The 23,801-nt window shown below is 39.3% G+C and overlaps 1 long non-coding RNA gene across 1 annotated transcript in view; it reads left to right on the top strand.

Moving 5' to 3' along the window:
* Window positions 1–21,778, top strand: part of LOC119945277 — an 81,857-nt gene extending 60,079 nt beyond the window's left edge. The window contains exons 3-4 of the long non-coding RNA XR_005456163.1: window positions 20,148–20,238; window positions 21,650–21,778. This is a non-coding gene — a long non-coding RNA (uncharacterized LOC119945277). The remainder of the gene's footprint in view (window positions 1–20,147; window positions 20,239–21,649) is intronic.
* The last annotated feature ends 2,023 nt before the right edge of the window (window positions 21,779–23,801 follow it).

Raw genomic sequence — 23,801 nt, forward strand, 5'->3', positions numbered from 1 at the left:
GCTCCACAGCTCCATTCAGTTTGTATTCTATATCATTAGCATCATATATTTAATTTACTCTTTCTCCCGAATGAAAAGAACCTTGGAGATGTTGCCAACAGAAATATTAATTAACTATTAGAAGTTGTCCACAGCACATGGTTCTAATGGAGTTCCAAATGCCCATGCAAAATTTACAGCATGAACTCAGAGAATAAAGCCTGGAGTATTTATGGCATTATAAACTACTCTCTTTACACCTCCTAGGGCCTATTGTGATGTATTATTGATAACTGCACTGCTTTTTTATTATGAATTCCTTTCCCCAAGCTATAGCTCTGAAGAGCCTAAATATGATTGGGGGAATGGAAAAACAGATAAATAGCCAAATGACCCTGATTATTTTGGGGAGATATTTATATTGACTTGCTTGATTAAAAAAAAAATCAGAAACACTCACAACTATTGGCAAGTCACAAGCAAGTCAGAAGCTATTGGAAATCTGGGGTGAATTTCATTACGCTCATCCATCATCTACTAGATTGTCAGCTGGATTCCACCTGAATAATTTTTATTGCTTTTGATGATGTAACACACGGGGAAATACAGCATGAATTTTGCAGAACCAGATGAATGGTTCAAAGCAGCACTCAGGAAAAAAACACCCAGAAGGGTAGGGTGGATAGTGTAAGGAACTTGAAGGAAGGAAAGTGGAAGTTCATCTACTTTCTCATCCCACGACCAGTTTGCTGTACATCCCCAGGCCTATTTTTCCAAGAGCAATATGAGGGTTACCTGCTCCTAATTAATCATTAATTATAGTATTCAGTAAGTGGTTGGCACATAGTAAGCACTTAAAAATACCATTATTATTATTAATAATAATGATAAATACCACCATTATTATCATTATCTATTTCAAATTCAATGTGTTCTTAATTATAAGGAGATTGGTAATATTCTCTTTCTTTGGAAACAAGGCCACTGAAAGTGAAAAAAGGACATTTATTTTCTAAGAAAAGGATATGGCTTGCTTTCTCTTATCTTTTGGTGCCTGTCATAATCAGACTTACTGGTGCCTCTATTTATAAAATATTTATAAACATAGAAAGCAAATTCTGTATGGCTACTTCAAGCAATTGTCTTTAAAAAAAAATTTGCTGATTACTGATCCTAATTAGGAACTGCATTGAGGTACTGATCAGAGAGAAAGATAATGGGATTCCTGAAGCAACTTTGCATTGATCAGTTATCACTAGTCCTCCTCTCTGGATGGCCACCCATTCCTGAACTGTACTGGGGATGCTCCTTACAAACCCTTTTTAACACAAAAGGTAGGAGAATTTAATTTTACCCACCTTCATTTGATCACTCGAACATAATTGGACATGCTGTAGGGATTTCTGAACACTTTTGGATTGGGCTGTCAGTTCTTGTGGAACAAATGTAGTATACAGTACCATGACTCACCCTGCTAAGATGTAGAATACCCTTTTGTGTTTGAATGCCTGCTCTACATAGTCCTAGGTGACAGGAAAATTAATTTAGCAAATAAAACCTTATTAATATAAGGGGATGCTTATGTTCATTAGTTATTTGTCAGATAAGATTAACTCTAGACCCAACCCTAGACCTAAAAAGTTGAAGACTGAGAGCCATTCCACAGTGAATCCTTGGAATCATTAGCAAGTTTAGTGTACAAATATATATATTTGCACACACACACACACACATACATAAATATACACATATATGTGCATTTATATACATATATATGTTTATATATTGTCTTTTTTTTCCAGAAGACAGGTATGTCTTATGCTGGGAAAAGGTGTTTGCTTTCTATTCAAGGAGTCTTTGAGCTTTACTCTTTTCTTCCTGCAGAAGCTCCTTAACTGGATATGGGGACTTTTGACTTCAGAAAATTGGCAGAGACTAAGGTTTGCCCAGAAAGATGATTTAACTGAGTATGGAATTTAGCTGTTAATGGTTGTATTCTCAGTGCCAAGAACCGTGGAACTTGTTCTCAAATCACTTTAGCAGTCAATCTACTAAGAATTGGGTAGTGGTGCCACACAATCTACTCTGTCCCTCGTTTGTGTGTTTGGCATTCACAGAAGCCTTAGTTTGAGAGTGAGTGCTTTCTACAGGCAGGTTTTGAGATTCTCAAGGCCTGGTGATCTGGGAACAGGATGAAGAGAAGGAGTGCTGAAGAGATGGAGGATTAGTGAGATATGACTAATACTTGGAAATTGAAGCTGCGTAGATGAATCAATCCATGATATTTGAAAGCTTATTTTGTGCAGAGCATTGTACTGAACACTTGGGAGAGTAAAATGCAGTTGGTGGACATGATCCCAGGCCTCAAGGAGTTTACAGTCTGGTAGGATGAAAAATACATTATGTGGGACTAATGATTTTGGAAAGTATCTGCAAGACCACTATAACCAATGATGATGATGATGATGATGGTATTTGTTAAGCACTTACTATGTGCCAAGCACTGTTCTAAGTGCTGGGGAGACACAAGGTAATCAGGTTGTTCCACGTGGGGCTCACAGTCTTAATCCCTATTTTACAGATGAGGTAACTGAGGCCCAGAGAAGCAAAGTGACTCACCCAAAGTCACACAGCTGACAAGTGGCGGAATCAGGATTAGAACCCATGGCCTCTGACTCCCAAGCCCAGGCTCTTGCCATTAAGCCACACTGCATCTCAATGTAGTTGCTCAACAGCTACACCCATTACTTCTTAACTAATTGACCAATGGCCATACCCAGTTCAAACTGCGAGTTCTCAGATATAATTTACCAATAGTGCTGTGGGTGCATTCCCATGTTAAATGGTTTATATTGTGTACTAATTTTACCTATTGCTTCTTAGGGTCTCTAAAGATCTGTCTTTATCTGATTGTTTCTTTAAATCTGCCACACCCCATCCTGCTGATTCTGTATATTGCCTGATGTACAGTTATGAGATTTTGTTCATCTCAGAACATATCAAACACCTGTGTTTTTGTCTCCCATTAAAGTGTAAACTCCTTGGTGACAGGGAATATGTGTTTTGCTTCTTGTATACTCACCCAAGGACTTGGTACAGTGCTCTGCATACTATTGATTGATTATTGCTGTAGCTCAATGTCTGCTTCTTTTCTCAGTTTCTGACAGCCAGTGGATAAAGACAGGGGCTAGATGATTAGAGTCCGGATAATTGGGGTAGGAATTTTAAAACTTAAAAATCATACTTATATTACTTGTCTAAACCTTTTAGTTTAAAAAATGAAACTGTAAAGCACCTTGATTATAAGGTTATATTCATTTCCTTTTGGATCCTCCTATTTTGTTTGTTAAACTGCTTCACTAATTGTTTCTGCTTGAATGTAGCAAATATGGTACCTCATTCTAGGATTCTTGTTTGCTTTCAATGGGGCATGACAGTGAGGCTATAAACAAAAGGAAGATTTCAACTTTACTATCCCCCAATTCAGAACAGCCAAGAAATTATTTTTATTTTGACTTTTTACATTTTAATTGCAATGCTTGTTAAGGAGTATGGATTTTAATAAAATTCTTACCCTAAATTTTAATCATCTTTGGAGAGATTCTGAGATTCCTTTATAAAGAATATTGTATAATTATATTGCTGAAGATTCTAAGTGGAAACTGCTTCTTCATTGGAATGGGGAAATAAACTATTTGATTATGTGTTGTCATCTTCGAATTAGCTCTTCTGAAAAAAAGACTGGTGCTGGAAGAAATGATTGGCTAAGAAATCAATTTGTGAACCCTATTTATGACTGGGGTTGAGAAAGCAGGGAAAGAGAGGGTAAAAAATGCTTGTGTGGCCTTTAGCGAATCCCAGGTGATTTTTGATTGCCCCAGAAAGACCATGGAATTAGTTTCACATGTTTTGCATAAATATTCCTGGGCTTTATTGTCAAGTACATTTGATTCCAGCTAGCTAGGTATCCATAACTCAGAAAAGATTTTCATTTGTGGGTTTTCTATTTTAAACAGAAATTTGGCGTTGATTTTGAAATAAAAATTGTTTCCCAGATGAAGTCTCAGAATATGGAAAATTGTAATTGGTCTTCCCTACAAGTCCCCTCTCTGGCATGTGATTCTTTAAAATCCACTCTGGCCCACTGTGTTCCTGGATTTTGGCAGCTTTTAAAGCAGGTGTTCTCTGTGGATGGAGATACCAGAATCAGGTTCAAAAGGTAGCAGAGTATAATGTTTGGAGAGTCATATGATCATGGATACCTGCTGCTTTAGTTACATATAAGGATTAAATGAATAAAAAGATTGTTTTTACCTTTAGTAGTATAATAATTAAAACCTGGGGATATCTACAGGAATATATGGGTAATAGCTTTAATGAAAGCCTTTTAAACTGAACCCATCCAAGTGAAGCAGAGTTGTCCAATTTAATGTGAAAAATGGTCTTAGATTAAGTATCTTATCTAGTTGGTTGAGTTATGATCCTCTTTCTCAGATGATATATTTTAGCCACATTGAAATTAAATACAAGATCTTTTTGCTGTATACCCAGGACTAGCTTTTGCTGTATAATAGATTTCTGAACTCCAGAAGCCAGAGTACAAAAACTGCTGAAGCCCAAAGCAAAATCTGAAGAAAACACTATTACTCCCCAAACACTGTTATAAACAGCTTAGAATTTCAGTTTTAGCTTTTTAACTGAAAAGGACATTACATTTTTTGTAGCACTGTTTTTTTCAAGACATAGAATAACACCCTTCCCCCAAAAAAAGTTTACTGCACTTTCTGAGATCTATTTCACTGTTTATGATTCTATTGACTCAGATTTTCTCTTACAAACACTATTTCCATCATGAATGTAATAACTTTTAATTGAACTTCTATGTCTTTTGTGTGGTTGTGTTCTGACTGAATTTATATCCATTGACGGTACAGTTTCTCCACTAACATAGGGAAAAAAAGTGTGCTTTGATACCAAAAGCTGTGAAACATCACCTAGCCATGCTCCATTGATGTGGGAAATGAATTTCTTAAATATTTGCTTGTGTATATGATCACATGAATCTCCTGTTGAATAAACAGTTGTAAACATATTGCCAGTTTTAGGAGTTGATTCCTGAAAAATGTTGAATTTGTGTATGCATTATCATATACATATTCAACACCAGAAAGGTTCAGCCCCAATTGAAACCAAAATTCTTTTTCACTTTAATAGTTCTTGATCTTGCAGTTTCAGACTTCACAGTAGAGCAGATAGGTGTTTAATGTGCATGAGAAATAGATAGTTGTCCCTTTAAAATCCAAAATAAAAAAGAGCAATAAGAACGGAAACTGTTAAGTACAGAAATCAACCCTATGAAAATGCCAGAGTAATTAATTCAGTGCGCAAGTACTGAAGCGCTACTTTTTTGTCATCACAAAATTATTCTCTATGATAAATGACTGTAGATGCATTTTTAAAGCAACAGGAGGCTTGCACCTTAAATTTGTAAGACATGCCCCAGAGAGAAAACTATTAAACATATTTAAATAATAATATTTGTGGCATTTAAGCACTATATGCCCAGCTCTATGGTTATGTTGGAGTATATGCAAGATAATAAGTTCTTTTTTTCTGACTGGTGTTTGTAAAGCACTTACTATTGTGCCAGGCAGTGTATTAAGCGCTGGAGTAGATAAAAGAGAAGCAGCATGGCTTAGTGGAAAGAGCCGAGCTTGGGAGTCAGAGGCCATGGGTTCGAATTCTGCTGCCACTGTGGGACCTTTGGCAAGTCACTTAACTTTTCGAGGCCTCAGTTACCTCATCTGTAGAATGGGGATCAAGACTGTGAGCCCTACGTGGGACAACCCGATCACCTTGTGTCTACCCCAGTGCTTAGAACAGTGCTTGGCACATAGTAAGTGCTTAACAAATACCATCATCATCATCATTATTATTATAATACAAGCTAATTGTCTTGGGCACTGTCCCTGCCCCCCATGAGGCTCACAGTGTATTAATTAATCCCTGTTTTACAAATGAGATAACTGAGGCACAGAGAAGGTAAGCAATTTGCTCATGGTCACACAGCAAGTACATGGCCCTAGGTTGGACACAGTCTCTATCCTTCAAGGTGTGCCTGCATTGCAAACCTCAGCAATTTTTAAGGAAGACAGTAATGTCAGAGAAGTCGGACACTGGATCATTGTCTACAACATTTGGAAACATATGTGACTCCCCAATCCAAAGTTGATAGGAAAACCATATGTAAAATGAAAAAATCATTTTCCTGGTAAATGTTCAGAACTTTTGAATTATGGTTGTATCTTCTGACATTTATTACACTATTCTTATTTTTAGACAAGAGTGCAGTTAGCAACAGATATCCTTTTCTATCGTAGTTTAGGTATTAGGATTGCTGTAGCAAGTACACCCATATCTTGTCAGTGGAAGATTTAAGATCAGTTTAAGAAAGGAACTCTATACTGCATATCATTCTAAAATGGCTTTATCATTATGTGCACAAATATATATATTAAAAACCCTTTTAATAAGAAAAGACTCATTTTAAACCTAATTATGCTGATCAATAATTCTGATTTTTTAACACAAGTGAATTAGGTATTATAATTAATCACTATTAATCCCAGGAGTATATCAATTTACTCTTTCATAAATAATGCTATTTTATGTTTAATAGCATAATCATTCTAAGCATAGTTAGTCCTTGTAGATTGCTGTTTTTGGGCTGCTTTCCCCATTTCGGAGATAAAAGCAGAGGGTTGAACTTTGAGTTTCTCTCTGGTGATAGGGGCAGTTTATTTCTTCTGACACTGAAGAAATTTTGAGTGAGACCATTGGACATTCCTCTTTATCTCTGAGTTCATGTCGCGTCTGAAGAATAATCCCTTGAAGTAAATCAATTCCAAGTGTAAACTACCTTTCATGCTGTGGGATTGTCTCTGACAGTCTTTATAAAAAATGTACATTGTTTCACCACTACGAGTAGGATCAGTCATGTAACTGAATTCATCGTAACTCAGTTACAGTCGCAATTTATGGTTTAAAGAGAAATATAGTCCTAGCTTATTTAAGAGGCAGGGAATTGTAGGTGAATGTAAAATTCGGTGCTAAGGAGAGTAAGAGCAGAAAGTAATCAGCAAAGGATTTAGATAAAGATCCATTCTACTGTTCCCTGAGTAAATTTGAAACAATCCACAGGAGATTTGGGAATTTTTTATATCACTTTTGTATGAAGGGTTAAAAAAAGCCTATGTGGAGTTGTTTGTACCTCCTTCCACTTAAGTCTCATTAAGGTTCTTTGATAATGACTGAGTCAAGCATTGGTAGTTGCAGGGTAAAGTGAAGTTTTTCATTTGAGTCTGTGTATTTGCCCGACTTCTCGGTTACAGTATTTATTAGATAACGTCTGTTATCTATTCTTCCATTTGATACCCAATTACTTGTTTATTCAGTCACTTCATTTTTTTGACATTAGTTTTTTTCTCTTGCTTCTTAGCTATTGTATACAGGCATTACTCATGGTACACTTGGGCTATAGTCCTTAAAAATGTAATTATATGGAAGGTATCATGGCGTATGTTTTGCCATTCCCTACAATATCATTACAGTGGGCTTGCATGCTTTGTACTCTATGATGTCATTCTGTTACACTGTGTACTCTCCCCGGGAATGGCGGCTTGATCCCTCTGACCTTAGGCCAGCATGACAGCCCACCCACCACCCTTCTGCCCTCCCAGGCTATCACATTTGCTTCCCTGCCACCCTCACCACACTGCTGCCCCTTCTGATGTTACAGTCTTGCGTTCACCTTTGTTACACCGGGTTGCCACCCGATTTGATTTGCACCCTGAAATGACTCTTCGCTTATGTACCATCATCATCATCATCATCAATCGTATTTATTGAGCACTTACTGTGTGCAGAGCACTGCACTAAGCGCTTGGGAAGTGCAAATTGGCAACATATAGAGACAGTCCCAACCCAACAGTGGGCTCACAGTCTAAAAGTCTACCATCTGAAGTCAGTCTTGCCTGAAGAGATTAACTAGTAATAATAATAATAATGATGGTATTTGTTAAGCGCTTACTATGTGCAAAGCACTGTTCTAAGTGCTGGGGAGGTTACAAGGTGATCAGGTTGTCCCACGGGGAGCTCACAGCTTTAATCCCCATTTTACAGATGAGGTAACTGAGGCATGGAGAAGTTAAGTTACTTGCCCAAAGTCACACAGCTGACAGTTGGCGGAACCGGGATTTGAACCCATGACCTCTGATTCCAAAGCCCCTGCTCTTTACACTGAGCCACACTGCTTCTCCAAGTAGAATCTAACAAGTTGATTTTCAGAGTGAGGCAAGACATCGAGAGTCCCTTTGGTACTCATTTTATAGGATGGGTATCTCAGGTTGATATGATAGGTTGGTATCCCCGTTGAATTACGGGGTGGCTGTAAGTCTCTCAAGGAGACTAACTAGCTTACAGTCTAGAGTAACCCAAAAGGAGAGAGAGGCATAGTCTGCGTACTGGGGTCTGAATATTATGTATTCAAAGACAGTGTGCTGACTCACAAGGGCTTCCGCTGAAGACAAGATACAAATTCAGCGATTGAGTCTTCTTCAGACTGAAAGATGCATCCCACCTCCCTTTGGTGACTTTTCATCCTTCATCACATCATATAATAATTGAAGATCACAGTCTTTTCACTCCTTGAAAGTAGAAGGCATGACTTTTGCCTAAATGATGAAGGAAGGACTTCAAATGGCCATTAAGTAACACTTCATGTAAGTCTTTTTTTCCTGTTTACCTCACGTACTCAGAATTTCTATGATTCCCATAAGCCGTGTACCATACTTGATATTTGAGAGGATTATGAAAACCAATTTTTGCCACTGTACATATGGTGAGGTAGTAACTGGCTAGAAAGAATATATACATGTCTTTTCAGCATAAGTGTGATACTCAGCTAGAAAGAGCATATATTTGTCTTTGCAGTAGAAGTGTGATACTGAAATGTAACTGGCAACTGAGAACTCCCTTCAAGTGACGGAATGGAGACTCAAAGGATTCTAATTCTTCCCAAGTGTTCCTTCTGAAATTTCCTCCTTACTGCCACATGAGAACGGTATCTCCATGGCCATGTAATCGTTTTAATCCTAGCTCTGCCACTTGTCTGTTGTGTGACCTTGGGCAAAACACTTCACTTCTCTGGGCCTCGGTTACCTCATCTGTAAAATGGGGATTGAGACTGAGCCCCATGTGGGACAGGCACTGTGTCCAACCCAATTTGCTTGTAACCCACTCCAGAACTTATAACAGTGTCTGACACATAGTAAACGCCTAACAAATATCGTCATTATTATTATTCATTATTTAGAGGTAAGGCCAGAAGTTGGTGAAACATTGGTAAATGTCATTTTTTTAGCAGTTCCTCCATTTTTAGCAGCTTTTGCTAGTGAACATCCTCATGGACTGACTAAGGTCTGCACTGGTGGAAGGACAAAAACCTATTAGGATTCCCATACCTCACAGAGTCAGAATGGTACCTCTGGGAGGCCGATGGAGTTGAAGCTCTTTCTGCAAACTGGTGGGAATTGTGAAAGCAATTCTGAAAAAACTTGGCAGTGGTTCAGGTTGACAAGCATTTACATAATAGCACAGACTTGTTTACACAGCTTATTTTGTCTCCATACTTTAAAAAAAACCCCTGAAATTATATATCAAGATCAGTTTGTTGCAACATCAACATATTATGAAGGCTGCTTTCAAGTTTTGATAATTGTAGGACTGACTTCCAGCTCATTCATTAGAATCACACAGAAATGCCCATCAGCAGCTTCAACGAAATGGAAGCAGTGTTGGCATATGGTTCCTGAGTAATTTCCTCCTTTCTGTTGCACAAAACCCAGTGTTTCTTTTCAATTACCATAATCTTACGATGATTTTTATCAGAGTTTGTCAAACATGAGCTGTAATGAGTAAGTCGTAATGCACTGCAACTTAGCTGAAAGATGGAAATTGTTGTCAGAAGCTGACCATATCCATGTACTCATTCATTCAATCCTATCTATTGAGTGCTTACTGTGTGCAGAGCATGGTGTTCTGCGATAGGTGTAAGTTAATAAGAACCCTCTTCCCCAATCCCAGATGTAGATTCTCCTCATTTAAAGCAATTTCATGGGGTATTTGGATGAACTGAATTTATTTGTGTTTCAAAGCCAAGTGATAATATTGACACAGTTCCACTTTTTGCCTCAATGCAGTTGAAAGGAAATGGGTGAACGATGGTTTTATTAGACCTACTTGTTTTATGTGTTTATACTAATTTGAATTATTGCAGGATATAAATTGTTTCAACTCTTTCCTATAAGAAAATGATTGATATCTATTCCCTTTGCTTCATCCATCTCAAGGTATATTTTGTTTGTCGAAGTAAACAGTACAGTCTAATTGAATCCTGACTTTTCACTATACAGTTTTCCATTGAACTTGAAAAATGGGTAAATCATGATTTCAAGGAAATTTCCTTATATAAGTTCCTTGAGGTTAAAGATGAAATAAATGCTTCAAGTTAAATTCTCAATTTTAATAGCTGTGGAAGATACATAGGTGTTTTAGGGATAGTTTACAGGCTGGAGCAAATTTTTGACTGCCATCGGAACCAATCAAGGAGGCTAATTTTCCATTTCAACAATAATAACAATTATAGTATTTGAAGTACTTACTAAATGTCAAGCAATGTACTAAGTGCTGGGTTATATGCAAGATAACAATGTTGGACACAGTCTATGCCCCACAAGAGGGAATTCTTTTAATTTTAATCCATTTTATGTGTTCAGTCGTGAGGATTAGCACCTGTGATTATTAACCTTGTACAGCGTATAAAGGACACTTTATAACCATATTACCTCCTGTGTAATGCAAAATGTTCAACAATCATGATTGATGTTGCAATTATATAATTAGCAATCTTATTCTGTAAGTCATAGCAAAGTCATCTTAGAGTCATACAATAAATTGAAAATATTTAGAATTTTCCATTTTCTAAGAGCATACGAATCCCAAATATTCAGTAATCCATTCTTGGAATAAGCATTTTGTTTGTTTTGCTGCAAAGGGGAATTTGAAATTGAAAAAAGATTTTTAATATCAGTCAACAGAATGTCTGGCTTTGATATCCCAGATATAATTTATGTATTTTCATCCCTTTGTTTAGTGTGGGGGTTGTTAATGGTATTTGTGTCAAGCACTGTTTTGGGGTATCAAAATGCGAAGTAATCAGGGCAGACACATTCACTGTCCCACCTAGGGCTCACAGTCTAAGTATTGAATCCCCATTGTCCAGATGAGGAAACTGAGGCACAGAGAAGTTCAGTGACTTTCCCAAGATCACACAGCATTCAAATAACAGAGTCAGGACTAGAACCCAGGTCATGTCACTTCTAGACCCACACTTTTTCCAGTAGGTCACACTATTTCAAATGTCCGTTCACCTGCTTCTGTTCTAACACTTGATACCCATTATATTTTCCATGTATCCAACTGTCTGTGCTATATGTTTTGCTTTAATAAAGATTTTATGGTATCAAGATAGTAGTGATAAAATTATTGTCAAAAAATCCAAAATAGTTTCTAGGGGGAAATGTAGACATTTAAGAACAAGTCTGGACTGGATGAACCATTGACTTAACTCAGTCCTACATTCAGTTTCTCCTACTTACCCTCTTTCTTAAGTAGAATATTTTTCCCAACAAATTATCATTATCATTTCAATCCTCAATTAGGCTCCTATTCTGTGCAGAGTACTGAACTAAATACTTTGAGTTCTGAACAGAGGCATGAGATTTGTTTCATACCATGGAGGAGCTTACAATGTAATCAGGAAGAAAAGCAGGCCAAAATGGAAATATTTATTAAAAGACCAGGAAAATTAGATATTTTATCTCTGTATGCTGCTTCAGCCCAGATGCAGTCTCACCTGGGAGTGTTGGAAGTTTTCCCAATAGCCATGTACCTCTACAGGGATTTTTTTATTTAAAAAAAAACAAACCACCTATTCCCGTTTTACTTTCTTTAGCAGAATTCACAGCAGCAAATCCTTTTTTTTCCCCCCAATTCACCTCACATCCAGAGACTGACTGTTGACATACGCTGGCCAGCGTATTCTCTGATTCAGACACACATAGGAACAGAGTGATTCTTCTTATACTTGAAAAGAAGCATGCCTGCCAGTAAAAATGTATACTCAGTGTAAGTTATAAACTCCCATTTCCCTGGAATATAGGGTTAATAATAATAATGATGATGATGGTATTTGCTAAGTGCTTACTATGTGCCAAGCACTGTTCTAAGTGCTGGGGTACATACAAGGTAACGAGGTTGTCCCACGTAGGACTCATAGTCTTAATCCCCATTTTACAGATGAGATCACTGAGGTACAGAGAAGTTAAGTAACTTGCCCAAAGTCACATAGCTGATCAGTGGCAGAGCCAGGATTAGAACCCCTGACCTCTGAATCCCAAGCCCATGCTCTTTCCACCAAGCCACTCTGCTTTTATGTACATTCTATCTACAATATTGAAAACATTGTTTACTTGTGCATATACTCAAGCCTGGTTATATTGTCAAAATATACCATTATATTGTAAGCTAAGGAATAATATTCTTTACTTCTATTGCATTTTCCCAAATACCTAATTTAGTGCTCTGCATCCAGGAGACACTTACTATATGATAATGATGTCTATTTTAAATATACAAAGCAGAAGTAAATGGAAGGTTAAACTGATTTTGCAAACTGATTTTATAACTGATATTTAGGATGACATCTTAATAAATGCACTTATAACAAATAATTCATTCAAAATTAATTACTGCAATTCTATGCAGTGTTAAAGTTTAAGATTAGTGTCTTAAGATAGAAACTATTCCAAGTTGCCATGACAACTCTTACATTTGCAAAATGTGGCACCACCCTTTGCCTTGAAATGAGAATATTTTGGGCTTGATCTTTTGCAAAACTTTCCAAAATACTCTTCTATTTCCAGTTTATATACTTGCGCTACACTTCACTAAAAAATCATTATAGCTTTTAAACTGATTTATCTTCAATAGGTGGAGTTATTTTATATGGAATGACTAGCGTAAATACTTTTATTAAAGAAAAAATATGTTTCTTAATGAGTAGAAAACAATAATTCCCACAGTAGGTTAGTAAGAGATTAAATACACTGATTGAATTTGAGAAATGATTATAAAATTATTATAATTAGCTAATGCTCCCTAAAGGGACTCTGGTTAGGTATAACTGAATTATCCAAATTGCACATTAAAGTACAATAGGAATGTGTCAAATAAAATAAAGGAAGTAATGTTCTAAGCATCCTATTTCTAGCCTTCACACAAATAAAGGCAAATCATTTCTAAATCACTTGAAAATGATAGAAATCACTGCTTTTGCTCCTCAGTTCACCTTCTGTCATTATCAGTCCCTGAAGCATGTGCTTTAACTAACTGAAATATTAAGCATACAGAAAATAGTCCCTTAACATAAGCAATACAATATGCTTAGTGCATCATTACTCTAATTGCTGTGAAACTTCTACCAAAATCAATCAATCAATCAATCGTATTTATTGAGCGCTTACTATGTGCAGAGCACTGTACTAAGCGCTTGGGAAGTACAAATTGGCATCACATAGAGACAGTCCCTACCCAACAGTGGGCTCACAGTCTAAAAGGGGGAGACAGAGAACAGAACCAAACATACCAACAAAATAAAATAAGTAGGATAGAAGTGTACAAGTAAAATAAATAAATAAATAAATAAATAGAGTAATAAATATGTACAACCATATATACATATATACAGGTGCTGTGGGGAAGGGAAGGAGGTAAGACGGGGGGATGGAGAGGGGGACGAGGGGGAGAGGAAAGAAGGGGCTCAGTCTGGGAAGGCCTCCTGGAGGAGGTGAGCTCTCAGCAGGGCCTTGAAGGGAGGAAGAGAGCTAGCGCGGCGGATGGGCAGAGGGAGGGCATTCCAGGCCCGGGGGATGACGTGGGCCGGGGGTCGATGGCGGGACAGGTGAGAGCGAGGTACAGTGAGGAGATTAGTGGTGGAGGAGCGGAGGGTGCGGGCTGGGCAGTAGAAGGAGAGAAGGGAGGTGAGGTAGGAGGGGGCGAGGTGATGGAGAGCCTTGAAGCCCAGGGTGAGGAGTTTCTGCTTGATGCGCAGATTGATCGGTAGCCATTGGAGGTTTTTGAGGAGGGGAGTAATATGTCCAGAGCGTTTCTGGACAAAGATAATCCGGGCAGCAGCATGAAGTATGGATTGAAGTGGAGAGAGACACGAGGATGGGAGATCAGAGAGAAGGCTAGTGCAGTAGTCCAGACGGGATAGGATGAGAGCTTGAATTAGCAGGGTAGCGGTTTGGATGGAGAGGAAAGGGCGGGTCTTGGCAATGTTGCGGAGCTGAGACCGGCAGGTTTTGGTGACGGCTTGGATGTGAGGGGTGAATGAGAGAGCGGAGTCGAGGATGACACCAAGGTTGCGGGCTTGTGAGACGGGAAGGGTGGTAGTGCCGTCAACAGAGATGGGAAAGTCAGGGAGAGGACAAGGTTTGGGAGGGAAGACAAGGAGCTCAGTCTTCGACATGTTGAGCTTTAGGTGGCGGGCGGACATCCAGATGGAGATGTCCTGAAGGCAGGAGGAGATGCGAGCCTGGAGGGAGGGGGAGAGAGCAGGGGCAGAGATGTAGATCTGGGTGTCATCAGCGTAGAGATGATAGTTGAAGCCGTGGGAGCGAATGAGGTCACCAAGGGAGTGAGTGTATATTGAGAACAGAAGGGGACCAAGCACTGAACCTTGGGGAACCCCCACAGTAAGAGGATGGGAGGGGGAGGAGGAGCCTGCAAAAGAGACTGAGAAAGAACGACCGGAGAGATAAGAGGAGAACCAGGAGAGGACGGAGTCTGTGAAGCCAAGGTCAGATAACGTGTTGAGGAGAAGGGTGAATGAAAAGAAGGCTTAGGTACTTGGTGTGCTGCATTGTTTTCAAAATCCCATGTTGTGTGTCTGTGCGTGTGTGTGCGTGCACTTGCAGATGCATGTATAGATATTCATAATTTTTTAATGGTATTTGTGAAGCATTTAATTTGTGCCAGGCACTGTATTAGGTACTGAGGTTGACGCAGATAATTAGGGTGGACACTCTCCCGTATGGGGCTAATGGTCTTAATCCCCATTTTACAGATGAGATAACTGAGGTACAGAGAAGTTAAGTGACTAGCCCAAGGTTACAGAGCAAACAAGTGGCAGAGTGAAGACTAGAATGAGGTCTTTTGTCTCCCAGGCCCAAGCTCTCTCCACTAGGCAACACTGCTTTCTCTTGTACTTGAAATGCTACCCACATGCAACCTTGCAAATGTTTTTCTTCATTTCTTCCTCCACCTCTCCTTCTCATTCTCCTTCTTCCCCATTTCCCTCCTCTGTCTCATTTTCTCTCCAACAGGACTATATAGTTTCTTCAAATCACACCTCCCTTATCTTCTTTCATCATCAAGGAAAGCCCTAAATTAATTAATGCAAGAAAGGATATTCTTTATAATTTAACTTAGAATATTAATATAACCACAGATGGTTCAGTATGCTTAAATTGGTTTGTATTTGGCTCTCGGAGGAGAGATAATTTCATTTGAAAGGATTCTTTGTATGGACTGAGATATGGATTTCTATGCATTTAATAGAAGAATGAAACTAATGAAAAGGGAACTTATCTTTCATATTTAGTAGCTCCTGAATAGGGAAATTCATAGGAAATACCTTCTATTGGTATCAGAAATTTAGAAATTTGTGTTTTTCCATAAAGGTCTTCATCAGATCATATTTTATTTATTATACCTAATACTTAATACTTAATAATGTCACAACTATTATCTCATTAATCCTCTAAATAACTACTGGGAACTCAATATTGTCTTTGCTAAGCTTAAGGTCATTTAACTTATCCTACATTTAATGTAATTTCTAAGTTTCAGGTGGAAACCTTTCCTGAGTCTTGCAAGGGTTAGTTTTAGTCTGGAAATAGAATAGAGGCATCAGAGCTTCCAATCCTATTTCTTTCCTTCTTAGACCATCACTTTTCAACCAATGAGTGCCCCTGTTGATTCTGAGCCCGTAGGAAATCTCCATCTCCCTTTTTTATACTTACCTCTTGGATCTGTTCAATGTAAGGAGGTTGATTCCCATTGACGTGTCCTTTACCTTTGAAAATGCTGTCTTAGTTCTCTATTTTTGAGGGAAATCGGCTGTTTCTCTCTCCCACTGGTTGGCTTCTAGAGGTTCAGTGTGTCAGGCCATCACCACCCCCAAAGAGAGGTTTTCAAATGACAGTTTTAAAAGCACTAACTCTACCTTGCTGTTCTCACACTTTAATGTTTGTTAAAAAGTGAAGATTTGTCATTCTATGTTTTTATACATTCTCTTAGGGAATATAAAATAGGTCATTATGATTTTACAAATGAGGACTGTTCCAAAATCCAGGAAGGAAATGAGGTAAAGGGGATTGGAGCATATTCTAATTCATTTCTGATCAAGATTTAGATAGTGTAAACTTACTTATGTAGCTGTTTATAACTATCATGAGTGTAATCTTCCCCAAGTCTTCAATACGGTTTTTCCTTCAAATATCACTCTGTGGTTAACATGTAAATACCAAGTTGAAAATGTATCACAGTAGTGAGACCTGTTTTATCATTTGAGCTCCTACAGGGTATTTAAAAACCTGAAAATCTAAAGAGTGGACAGTTTCCTCAATCAATGATATTTTTTGAGTGCTTACTGTGTACAGAGCACTGTATTAAGCACTTAGGAGAGTGCAGTACAACAGAGGTGGTAGACAGTTCCTGCTTTCAAGGAGTTTACTCCTTGATTCTTCATTAGAAGAATCAGACTTCCCTCTGGACTGTAAGCTCCTTGGGGGAAGGTATGTGCCTACCAATTCTTTTATAATGTTATATTGTATTGTCCCAAGTGCTTACTATGGTGCTCTTACGCCTATTTTCAGCAGAAAATCATTCTCCATGCATCAGATTTCAGGTCTTCTCCAAAGCTTCTCTGTCAGCCAGTCAGGGTTTTGTCATAGGCAGTGAAGAAATGTGAGGGGTAGTTACAATAAATAGAATAATAATAGCAATGGTATTTACTAAGTGCTTACTATGTGTCAAGCACTCTTCTAAGCACTAAGGTAGATACAAGCTAATCTGGTTCAACACAGTCCGTTTCCCACATGGGGCTAACACTCTTAATCTCCATTTTACAGATGAGGTAATTGATGCACAGAGAAGTTAAGTGACTTGCCCAAGGTCACATAGCAGACACCAGACAAGTGACAGAGCTGGGATTAGAACACTGATCCTTCTGACCTCCGGGCCTATGCCCTATTCACTAGGCCATGCTGCTTCCCATCGAAGTGCAAACCAGTCACTTCAGCCTAGGCCTCACTCCCAAACCACACTATGAGCTGTCACTTGCTACTAGGAGGGGAAGTGTAGATTTCTGCCTGCACCAAGGAACCTCCTGTCATGGCATAAATAAGCACGTTTTTCCACATTAAATTCAAACGCTGAAAATTAAATCCTGAAATTAGTTCTTCTGGATGGAAAGAAGATGCGTGTTTGGATGTGGGCAGTAGAAAGTACACTGCATGCATGGGCAATAGTGAAGATCTTTGCTTTTGGAACAAAGGAAGGGCCTGAATCCTGATGACTTTCTATAAGGATGAGTCTCACAATTTCCACCTGTCAGCCTGGAGTAGAGGTTATCCAAAATGCAGGTTACATTCTCTAGTCCTACTCTTCTCATACTTCCCCGAAATATTAAATGTCTAAGATGTGAGAACAGTTCTACTATTGTATCAGCCTTAACCAAACTTTCTCTATGGTTTGCCATTTTATTCTACTGTGGTTTCTTAAGATTTTCTTAAGGAACAACCTAACTGGAGAAGGAGCATGGCTTAGTGGAAAAAAGCACAGGCTTGGGAGTCAGAGGATGGAGGTTCTAATTCTGGCTCCACCACTTGCCTGCTGGGTGACCTTGTGCAAGCTCAGTTTCTAATCCTGGCTCTGCCACTTGTCAGCTGTATGACTTTGGGCAAGTCACTTAACTTCTCTGTGCCTCAGTTTCTTCATCTGTGAAATGGGGATTAAGACTGTGAGCCCCACGTGAGGCAACCTTGATTACCTTCTATTCCCCCCAGCACTTAAAACAGTGCTCGGCACATAGTAAGTGCTTAGCAAATACCAACATTAATTAATTAAACAATTTATCTCAGGAGCTTATAATTCCCCCTGGATAATTTGGCCCGGCTAGGGTATAGGAAAAATGGTGGTTCAGCCTATTCTGAGGAACAGGCACTGAGGATGGTGTTAGGCACTCAGTAGTGGGCTAGCCCTTCTTGGATATCTTTCCAGATAATATAGCACAAAGGGGAACACACCCACTACCTTTTAAACTTTCCCAGGAAGCAGGCACTACCCTGAAATGGACCTCCTTGAGTGACATGTTGGGTGGGGGGTGGGGGGGCAAAGCAAGGATGCATTTGCCCCAGTTCTCCAGTGGTTCAATAGAGAAAATCACACAGACCACACATAGGCTTACCAATTGTACATTGCGAACATGATTATAGAATTCATCACAATAAAGGAGAGCACAGTCTAATTATTCCACCTTTCTGCCCCCCCAACCCTCCAATCCCCTGGATAATTTTTCAAAATCTGTGTTCCTGACATTTAGTTTTTTAGTTTTCTTTCTTAAAATACCAACCCAGTCTTCCTAATGTTGTCACACTTGTCCTTGTCCATAACCACTCCCCCTCATGAATAGTATTCTTCTTCAGACTTTATCAGAGTTAGAAACATATCATTAGGAACAATTATTTAATATCCTGCAAGCCTGGACAGCTCAAAAGATCTCTAGGAAATGTTACGCTATATTCCTGCGTTTCAGGTTTTCTACAATGACATGTTGAATGCAATGATCCATCAAACTTATTTAGTTCAAACTGTTACTCTAATGGCACTTCATAACCATTCTTTATGATATAATAACAGAGGCCATTTTGTCATCACCATTCCATTTTCAGAGCCAATGCCCACCATTTATCTAAATAACCAAGTCCAATGGTAAGCAAAATTCTGACAGGATGAGCCTGATAATGACTTTGGCTAAAGTCTTTTTAATGATTCCATCTGAAGTAACTCTCTCCAGTGATCATCAGTTCCATTTTTCCCCTGGGTAATGGGAAAGAACAGTATTGTATGCAAGAAGTGCACAGACCACCTTTCCATTACACATTTCCTTTGTGTAATTGATGTAGAGGTAGCTGAAAGGACTCTTCTCTCTCCTAGTAGAAAATAAAATTATTATAGGGTGGAATAGTCTGCAATTCTGTACCCATCATTGGTAGTTTTCCATGTTAATTCATTATCTTTCCTTGTAGTTAGAACAATTAATGGGTGCAATATCTCCCAGTACATGATGAAGAAAAAGTCATTTAAGTCATAAGCATTGGGAAAGTAATAATGATAGTAATTGCGGTATTTGTTCAGCACTTAATATGTTCCAGGCACGTTACTAAGTGCTGGAGTGGATACAAGCAAATCAGGATGAACACAGTCCCTTGTCCCACATGAGGCTCACAGTCTCAATCCCCATTTTAGAGATGAGGTAACTGAGGCACAGTGAAGTTAAGTGACTGGACCAAGGTCACATAGCAGACATGTGGCAGAGCCAGGATTTGAACCCATGACCTTCTGACTCCCAGGACCGTGATTTATGTCTGCATGCTGCTTCTAAAGCATGTAGTGCATGTAGAATCCCTAGCTTCTACATCCCTAACCTTCCCTCCGGTATTTCATTATAAATACCCACTGGTTATTTAAGTTCCTAACCTTTAAGAGCCTGCTCTGAAATCTAGGCAAGAATAGTGCCTAAATACGAGAGCCTATCCCTAAAGTCACTCTGGCTGAATCGGAATGGGTTTTGGAATATAAAAGTCTCCTTTCTATGTGAATTGGAGCTAGTTTCAGTACAATAGCACTCAGGCAAGTCTTGATTGACTCCACCTAATTCTAGGCTGGAAAGTTAGATTCATTGTCTCCTGTCTCTTCCGCAGGACTTCTGAATGGGGTGAATTATTTCAGTTCTCCCTTGGGCATGGCATGTGGTACTATAAAAAAAGAAGATCCCATTTCTGATACACACAGGTGAGGCCCAAATAATTCTGACATCCCCACCCACCCACCGCCCTTAGAGCTTTTTTTAAAATGGCATTTATTAAACACTTACTATGTGCAAGGCACTGTTCTAAGCACTGGGGAGGTTACAAGGTGATCAGGTTGTCCCATGGGGGGCCCACAGTCTTCATCCCCATTTTACAGCTGAGGTATCTGAGGCCCAGAGAAGTGAAGTGACTTGCCCAAAGTCACCCAGCTGACAAGTGGTGGAGTCGAGATTTGAACCCATGACCTCTGACTCCAAAGCCCGGGATCTTTCCACTGAGCCACGCTGCTTCCCATATAGAATTTCCTATGTGAATTACAATGGGACCTTTAATTTCTCAGTGTCATGGAGAAAAAAAATGTGAAACGAAAACAGTCATTGAAAACAAGTTCAGATCTGATAATCTGAAAAAAGTGGTTTCCGAGAAATAAATTCTGAATGTATAATGAACAGAGCATATGCTACCTTGAATTTCATAAAAAAATGTTCTCACTTCAAAAAGAAGTCATTCTAATATTCTGGAGCATACTTCTTTTTGATGGTTTTTAAGCACTTAACTACATGCCAGGCACTGTAGTAAGCACTGGAATGGATGCAAGACAATCAGGTTGAACACGTTTTATGTCCCACATGGGGCTCTCAACTCTCATCCTCATTTAACACGATATAACTGAGGCACAGAGAAATTAATTGACTTTCCCAAGGTCACCCTGAAGACAAGTTGATGGAGCTGGGATTAGAACCCAAGTCCTCTGACAAGCCTATGTTCTTTCCACTGGACACTCCATCCTTCCAATTGTTTATTTTTATTTCCATAAAATCAAAACACTTCATTTATAAAACTTGATTTTTTTGAGTATCTGTAAGTAGTCTGTGCAATAAAGACCATGTAATGTTTCACGTAGTAAATTACTGTGTTCCAGATTGCAACACATTCTTAGTCCATTGTACTTAATTAATTAAGCAGTGAGACAAAACACAGTGCAAATTTTGCTACATTAATATGTGCATAGTTGATTGTTACTTGAACAAGGCTGAATACTTTCAATGAGAATGAGCTTGAATTAAAATGAAATAGTTTTGTATATTAGCTTATCTAGGTGCAATTACAAAATGTGATTTATAAATATAAATACCCATATGAATGAGTACTTCGAAGTGATATGTTTTATCATTGTTCCCGAAATCTACAGTTTAAGATTCTGAAATGTAAATTCGGAAACACTGCTGTCGGCTAATCTAAATTGGCAACTACTCTCTTTTGACGTGAGAAATCTAAAGTATTCCTCTCTTTTGTATGTATTGGCATCAAAGAAAAATGTTTTAATTTGGCAATTCTAGCTGTATTTTTAATAGGATGTAAAACTGAATCTTTGTACTTGTTCGCTCCTTTAGGGCCCCCTCCCCCAGCTAGAGAGATCTAAAGCCTGAATACTGTCACTGAGCAATTTAAAATGTTCCACTGTGGTTACTGGATGCAGGGATATGATGGTTCCAGTTTATATGTACAGTTTATCACTTATTACAGAGCATTTGGTAAAGGGTCTGAAATAGTTTACACTTTTCTAGGAAAATAGTGTCATCATCACACAATGTCCTGAATCTTTAATACTGTTGATAAATATTCCTTCCCTTCTCTCCTACCATTCCCCCCTTCCCCCAGCCGCAGCTTTGCCAATCACTCTCCCATTTCTCTGTGACTCCTATGTATCCCTCCTCACACCCCCAAATTCACATCCACCGTTTTGTGTTCCTCAAATACCTCATCCCAGCCAGCTCCTTCCAAAACTGCAGAATCTCTCCAATCAGACACATTTATTGAGCACTTACTGTGTTCAGAGCACTGACTTTTTTGTTTCACATTTTTTTTCTCCATGACACTGAGAAATTAAAGGTCCCATTGTAATTCATATAGGAAGTTCTATATGGGAAGCAGCGTGGCTCAGTGGAAAGATCCTGGGCTTTGGAGTCCGAGGTCGTGGGTTCAAATCCCGACTCCACCTCTTGTCAGCTGGGTGACTTTGGGCAAGTCACTTCACTTCTCTGGGCCTCAGATACCTCAGCTGTAAAATGGGGATGAAGACTGTAAGTGCTTGGGAGAGCACAATATAACAAAGTTGGTGGAGATGTTCTCTGCCCACAACACGTTTACAGTGTAGATTCTCTGAATGATAATAATAATAATTTTGGTACTTGTTAAGCACTTACTACATGCCAAGCACTGTTCTAAGCACTGGGATAGATATGTTAGTCAGGTTGGACACAGTCCCTGTCCCACATAGGGCATACACTCTTAATCCCCATTTTACAGATGCGGAAACTGGGGTCCAGAGTAGTGAAATGACTTGCTCAAGGTCACACAGCAGACATGTGGCAGAGCAGACATGTGGCAGACATGATCTTCTGACTCCCAGGCCTGTGCTGTATCCACTATTTAATTGAATTTAATGATGGCATTTATTAAGTGCTTACTATGTGCAAAGCACTGTTCTAAGCGCTGGGGAGTTTACGAGTTGATCAGGTTGTCCCACGGGGGGCTCACCGTCTTAATCCCCATTTTACAGATGAAGGAACTGAGGCCTAGAGAAGTGAAGTGACTTGCCCAAAGTCACACAGCTGACAAGTGGCGGAGCCGGGATTTGAACCGATGACCTCTGACTCCAAAGCCCAGGCTCTTTCCACTGAGCCATGCTGCTATAATAATAATAATAATGATGATGGCATTTATTAAGCACTTACTAAGTGCAAAACACTGTTCTAAGTGCTGGGGTGGTTACAAGGTGATCAGGTTGTCCCAGGGTAGGCTCACAGTCTTAATCCCCATTTTCCAGATGAGGTCACTGAGGCACAGAGAAATGAAGTGAGTTGCCCGAAGTCACACAGCTGACAGTTGGCAGAGGCGGGATTTGAACCCATGACCTCTGACTCCAAAGCCTGGGCTCTTTCCACTGAGCCACGCTGCTATGCCACGCTGTTTCTAATCCACAGGCCAGGAAGCAGGCCAGACCAGAGAGGCATGGAGGCCTGAGAGGATGGAGTTCTTGGAATCGCATACACGTGGCAACCAGGGTGGGCCCAAGTTTTCCAAAGAAGGGGAGGGCAGGTATATTCCTCTCCCAGACTGCCCTACCAACGTGGCCTGGTCCCTGATGCTATGGAGATCTCATGACCTGAAGCTAGAAAAGAGACTGGGCTCTCTATGGCAGAGATGAAAAAAAAAATGATACCAGGTTCAGTGGGAAGAAGAGACACTTGAAGAAGTATGAGGGGTGACTTCTGGATTTGGGAGTACCAGGTGTGGGAAGGAGCTCACGGGATCCAGGGGGAATGTGAAAACAATTTCAAAGTCTCAATGGGAATAAGGTGGCAAATGTTTTAAGCGGAGCAGGGAAGAGATGGAGTGGGAGAGGTTCAAAAAAGCCTATTTGGAATGAGATGAGACATCGACCTAGTTGTGGTACCCCAAGACATTCCTCTCTACTCCCAACAGAAACAGCTGCTTTACTACATTTTAGTGGTGTTTTCTTGCCACCCACTACTGGGATAG

This window comes from Tachyglossus aculeatus, chromosome 24 (genome assembly GCF_015852505.1).
Source record: "Tachyglossus aculeatus isolate mTacAcu1 chromosome 24, mTacAcu1.pri, whole genome shotgun sequence".
Lineage (NCBI taxonomy): Eukaryota > Metazoa > Chordata > Mammalia > Monotremata > Tachyglossidae > Tachyglossus > Tachyglossus aculeatus.